Source organism: Choloepus didactylus, chromosome 19 (genome assembly GCF_015220235.1).
Source record: "Choloepus didactylus isolate mChoDid1 chromosome 19, mChoDid1.pri, whole genome shotgun sequence".
Taxonomy (NCBI): domain Eukaryota; kingdom Metazoa; phylum Chordata; class Mammalia; order Pilosa; family Megalonychidae; genus Choloepus; species Choloepus didactylus.
This window is the reverse complement of record NC_051325.1, coordinates 45,224,651-45,230,734: the sequence shown is the minus strand read 5'-3', so window position 1 is coordinate 45,230,734 and position 6,084 is coordinate 45,224,651. Positions and strand designations below refer to the sequence as shown.

Sequence of the window (6,084 nt, the reverse complement as noted above, 5' to 3'; positions counted from 1 at the left end):
CCGTCCCCGCCCACTAGGGCGCTCTTTCTTCCTCAAAGGCTGGGCTGGGGCGAGGACGCAGGCTCCGCCCCGTGCAGGCTCCGCCCCCAGCCCCGCCCCGCGCCCGGGGCGGCGAGATGGCCTGTCCCTGCCGCGGCCGCCTGCCCCGCCGCCGCGGGCCGCGAGAAAGCGGGGACTTTGGAGACGGCCAGACCTGGGCCTTCCCGGCTCTGCTTCCAGCTCGCTGTGTGACCTTGGGTAAGTTCTTTCCCTCTCTGAGCCGGTTTCCTGCTTGGTCATAGGGGAGTAAATGATAACCTCTTTGCATTATTTTCGAGATTACATGAAATGACCTTTGTGAGGTGCCTGACACTCAAGGGTCCCCCCCTCAGGGCCGCCTTCCCTGACTGCCCTAGACTGTCATACACTCAGCCCACAATTGTAATTTATTTGCTTGCATGACTCTGATTTCGTCCTCCTCTCCGTTTGAATTTAAGCTTTGGGAGAGCAGGCGCCGGATTCGTGGCGTCCATCCTTACACCGCAGTGCCCCGTACCGTGCCTGGGCATACAGCAAGAGCTCAATAAATGACGGCTCCTTCATTCCGTCCATGGGACGGTCGCTTTGGGTGAGCGGGAGCGGCCTCAATGTCGCCACTGGCCGGCAGAGGGCAGCCGGTACCCAGCCTTCTCTCCCAGCGGCGCCGCGGCTCCGCCTGCGTGCGCCCAAGTTGTCTCCGCCGTGGCGGCCAGTGGGCAGGTGCGTCCAGGTGCGTGCGTGGCTCGCCCCGAGGTGGAGGGGTCCGTCGGCTGCATTGCAAGGGCAAGACCCGGGCCAGCGAGCGCCGTTTCCCTTTTTCCCTTTGGATCCGTGGTTCTCATCCGGTCTTGGGTCAAAAAGCCCCCTGACACCCTGTGAGGATGCTCCATCCCAGCTGAGAGCATGCGCGAGACGCACCAAGAGGCACTGCCCCCCCCTCCCCCTCGTGACCCGAGGTGCGTGGAGGCGGCGCATTAATTAGGTCAGAGGGGCCAGGCTGGTTCCTGTGGACGCAGAAGGTGAAAGGAGTTTGCTGTAAAGGGGGAGGGCACTGGTGAAGAACCAAGCTTAAAAGTGCTGGGCAGTGGGGAGTAAGAGGTGGCAGCCGTTGTTCAGCAACCCAAGGTCCCTGGTTGGCAGGGACTGACCCCAACTCTCCTCACTTTGGTAAATGGGATTTGGTGCCAGCCCTGAACCTAGGCAGTCTCTGGCTAGTGTTTTATAGGGGCCCTTCGGGGAACAGAGCTATCAAGGTGGGCAGACAGCAGTACCATGCCACAAAGATGCCCATGGTGGCGTTCTTTATGACAGTGAAACACCGGAAACCTCCCAGGCAACAGGAACTCCTCAAAGGAGCTTGGAAAGGAAGAGAGGTCAGAAGCTGGGCTCCACAAAGCACAGTCACTCTACCTCTTTGAGCCTCAATTTTCTCATCAGTTTCATCTGGGGATAAAGCCCATCTTGTAGAATTTTGTCATAGGGATTAGCAGGATGAACTAAACTAGCGATTCTCAACCTTGACTGTAGGTTGGATTCACCAGGTGGGGGTTGGGGGAGTGTTTGCCAAATACTGATGCACGGGTTCAACCCCCAGAGATTCGGATTTAATTGGGTGGGTTATGGTCCAGGTATGGGGAGTTTTAAGAACTCCTCAGGTGGCGGTAATGTGTAGCCAAGGCTGAGAAACATTAAGCTAAACAAAATGCTGAACCCAGGGCAGGGCCCTCACTGGGCATTTAGTAAATGTTTATCAAATAATTTTTAAGATGGAGTACAGGTTGCTATCATGGTTCTTTTTAGAGAAAAAAAAGTTGTTATAGAGGTTGTTCCAGAAACTGGAATTCTGACAGGCTTGTTTCTGGAACTATGAATTGACTGGGATTTGATAATTGGGGTGGGGGGTGGGGGGCATGCAGATCTGGGAGCATGGCTTGTCTCCACACCCAGTTTAGCTGAACGAGGCAGAGATCATCCTGCTCTAGCTTGCTGTTCACATCACCTGGGACAATTTCGAGGTATCCTTTGCGTGTGCAAGCAGCATGGGCACTTGTGTTTGACCATTTCTGGGGCTAAGGGTAGAGGCCATTTTCTCCCTCTCCCTGGTTATACTCACCAGCTGGATCTATACCTCCAGCAGCTGTTTGTTCCTTGATTAACCCAAGAGTACAGGTGGAAAACTTCCTTTTCTTTGGAACTTGGTAGCCTTATGTGCTTTGTTTATTACTGCCTCTCCTGCCTGGGCCCGGTCTTCTTACTTTCTTGCTGGATGAACCTGATGTGATGTTGGGGGACCCTCTCCCCCAGGCTTACGGTTGTGGTCAGTTGTCATGGGCAGCAAGACTGGGGGCCTCCTTGGAGAGGTGGGAAGGAAGACAGGAGGCTGGGGCTGGCCCCTCCAACATGCAGGCTGTGAGGGGCAGGCGGCTGGTGCCTGGCTAGGGTTGCCAGGTTTAGCAAATAAAAATACAAGGTGCCCAGTTTAATTTGAATTTCAGATACTTATACTAAAAAAAATTCATTGTTTATCTGAAATTCAAATTTAACTGGGCATCCTGTATTTTTATTTGCTAAATCTGGCAACACTATTCCTGGTTAAATAGCCAAGGAGAACCCAGCATGAGGGACTTGCCACTGGCTGAGGCCTCCTGTCCAATATTGCCATATTCAGCTTCCATCTGTCACTATCCTGCTCCAAAACTGTGTGTGGCTCCCAGCTGCTCCTGCAACACAACTTGGAATCCCTGGCTGCTGGGCCGGGCCCGGGCTTTTCTGCCAGCTTAGCTGGCCTGCTTGGGCCCTTTCCTTCCTCTGCTCCTGCTCATATTTTCCCAACCTGGCCAGTCTCCTGCTGATTCCTAGTAACTATTGCTAACACTTATTAAGCACCTACTGGATGCAGGTACCATGCTGAGTTCATTTACATTATCTCATTGGATCTTTATGAAATGCAGTTTAGTAGGGATGAAGTTAACCTGTTTTGTTGATGAAGGAACAAATGCTCTAAGATATTGATTCTCAGAGTATGGTCCCTGGACCAGCAGCATCAGCCTTACCAGGAACTTTTTAGAGATGCAAATTCTGGGGTCCCAAGCCAGACTTACTGAATCAGAAACTCTGGGGATGGGGCCCAGCAACCTGTGACTTAACAAACTTCCCAGTGATTCTTAAGGACAGACGGGAAGTTAGGCAATTGCAGTATAAGGCAGTGAAGGCTCGGGTGGGGCAAACCTGGTGGGACTGGATGGGACAGGTCCGGAAGGCTTTCCTAAATAGACACTAAGCCTGAAAAAATAAGTAGGAATTAGTTAGATGAAGACAGGTGGGGAGAGTGTTCCAGGTGGAGAATTAATTTGTGGAAAGGTCCTATGGTACCACCTGGGGGAAGCTGCAAGTTGTTCAGTTCCTAGAGGTGGGAGGAAGGAGAGGTGGGAGGAAGGAGAGGTGGGAGGGGTCTGGGCAGGGTCTCCTGCCCTCAGAGCGAAGGGAGACTCTGAGTGTTGAGAAAGAGCCCCCCAGCTTCCATGTGGAGAGGGCATTGGAGAAGGTGTGGAGGGGCAGGGTGCCAGGTCTTCCCTCTCCCCTGGATCCAGGCTGCTTCTGCCCTCTGACGCATCTGTACAGACTCAATCCTCAACTACAGCAGTAGGTGGGGTGCACAGTTCCAAAGCAGGAGCCCCAGGGCCAAGGCCCTTCTTCTGGGGGTAGGGTAGGGTAGAAGTAGGACAGGGGAAGCAGCGCCCTCTGCCTGCCGCTTGGCCTGGGTCATTTTTGCTTTCTAAGTTCCCTTCCTCTGCTGACCTGTCCCAGGCTGTACAGTCCACAGGGGACCCTACCCCTAGCCTTTAGGGGATGGGTCCTGGGACGTGGTCAGGGACCTCTCAGGCTGGGGACAGTAGACTTCAGTGCCAGCGAGGACTGACCAGGCCTGGCCAGGATGCCCGGCAGTGATGGCCAGGGATGGGCAGTTCCTAGCTCTGACTGTCCTTCCCAGAAAGACGTCAGTGTCGCCCAACCTTCTGTAATCTGTTTGTGATTTCCAGCCTAGGGAGGAATATGGAAAGATCATTATTAACTGTTCTAGTTTGCTAATGCTGCCGGAATGCAAAACACCAGAGATGGATTGGCTTTTATAAAAGGGAGTTTATTTGGTTACACAGTTACATTCTTAAGGCCATAAAGTGTCCAAGGTAAGTCATCAACAATCAGGTAACTTCACCGGAGGATGGCCAATGTTGTCCAGAAAACCTCTGTTAGCTGGGAAGGCATGTGGCTGGTGTCTGCTCCAAAGTTCTGGTTTCAAAATGGCTTTCTCCCAGGACATTCCTCTCTAGGCTGCAGCTCCTCAAAAATGTCACTCCTGGTTGCTCTTGGGGTGTTTATCCTCTCTTAGCTTCTCCGGAGCCAGAGTCTGCTTTCAATGGCTGTCTTCAAACTGTCTCTTATCTGCAGCTACTCTCTCAGCTTCTATGCGTTCTTCAAAGTGTCCTTCTTGGCTGTAGCAAGCTTGCTCCTTCTGTCTGAGCTTATATAGTGCTCTAGTAAACTAATCAAGGCCTATGCTGAATGGGCGGGGCTGTACCTCCATGGAAATTATCCAATCAGAGTTATCACCCACAGTTGGGTGGGGCACATTTCCATTGAAACAATCTAATCCAAATGTTCCAACTTAATCCCCACTAATATGTCTGCCCCCACAAGATTGCATGAAAGAACATGGCTTTTTCTGGGGGACATAATATATACAAACTGGCAAATTAACCATTGGTTGAAGTAGAGCTCTCTGTGTGTGCTGAAACCCCTGCAGGACTTACCAGCTGCCCCATGGGTTTGACCCTCAGTGAGGGGACCTCCTATTCTTTGGGTATATGTTCTACCCCCCACCCCCCACCCCATCTGGCATCCAGGACAATCTCTCATTATGCTTGACCCAAGGAGGGTCAAGTGTGGCACCCTCCACTTAAGTAGATGTACAAAAATATTGTTAAGGGAAGATCAGTTTCTGCTGGGCCTGGAAGTATCTATAGATGCAATATATATGGGAGCAGAATGGGCAATCTGAGTGTGTAGAAGTGGTGCATAAAAGCGCAGACACAGGAGAGAGAAAGTGAGTCCAGGGAGATAACCTTGAATATGGGGCCATTGATGGTGATTGAGCAGGAGAGTCCTTGGTCAGTGGCAGGGCCCCTGCCTTGCCCACATTTGACAGTTCTGCCCTTCCCCTGTCCACCTTGCCTTTCAGATCCCAGCTCCATTGTTACTTCCTCAGGGAAACCGGTGGCAGACAGACTCTAAGGCACCCCTACCCCGTGATCCTGCCTCTTGGGGTTCATGCCTTTGCGTAACCCCTTCCCCTTGAGTGGGGGTGGGATCTGTGACTTGCTTTTTTTTTTTTAATTCACTTTTATTGAGATATATTCATATACCATACAGTCATCCATGGTGTACAATCAACTGTTCACAGTACCATCTTATAGTTGCGCATTCATCACCCCAGTCTATTTTTGAACATTTTCCTTACTCCAGAAAGAATGAGAATCAGAATAAAAAATAAAAATAAAAAAAGAACACCCAAACCACTCCCCTCATCCCACCCTATTCCCCATTTTTCTACTCATCCATCCAAATACTGGATAAAGGGAGTGAGAGCCACAGGGTTTTCATAATCACACTGTCACCTCTTGTAAGCTACATTGTTATACACTCTTCTTCAAGAGTGTGACTTGCTTTTTTTTTTTAATTTTTTATTTATTGAGATTGTTCAAATACCATACAATTATCCAAAGATCCAAATTGTATAATCAAACAATCAGTTGCTCTTGGTACCATCATACAGCTGTGCATCCATCACCACAATTAATTTTTTTTCAATTTTTAGATCATTTTCATTACTCCAGAAAAAGGAAAAAAAAAAAAAAAAGGAAACCCAAATCCCCCCATACCCCTAACTGCCCCTCCTCCTTTGTTGACTCATAGTATTGGTATAGTACATTTGTTACTGTTGATGAAAGAACATTAAAATACTACTAACTGTAATTAGTTTGCAATAGGTATATTTTTTCCCTATAT

The 6,084-nt window shown here is 50.2% G+C and overlaps 1 protein-coding gene across 2 annotated transcripts in view; it reads left to right on the top strand.

The window, feature by feature from the left end:
* Window positions 1-117: 117 nt before the first annotated feature.
* ZHX3 (zinc fingers and homeoboxes 3) overlaps window positions 118-6,084 on the top strand; it is a 198,073-nt gene continuing 192,106 nt past the window's right edge. Inside the window, exons 1-2 of one of the 2 annotated variants that reach the window (XM_037811734.1) lie at window positions 121-237; window positions 477-738. The gene's annotated coding sequence lies outside the window, so the exon portion shown is untranslated. Of the gene's footprint in view, window positions 238-476; window positions 739-6,084 lie in introns of both variants that reach the window. The other variant, XM_037811733.1, reaches the window with a different exon arrangement.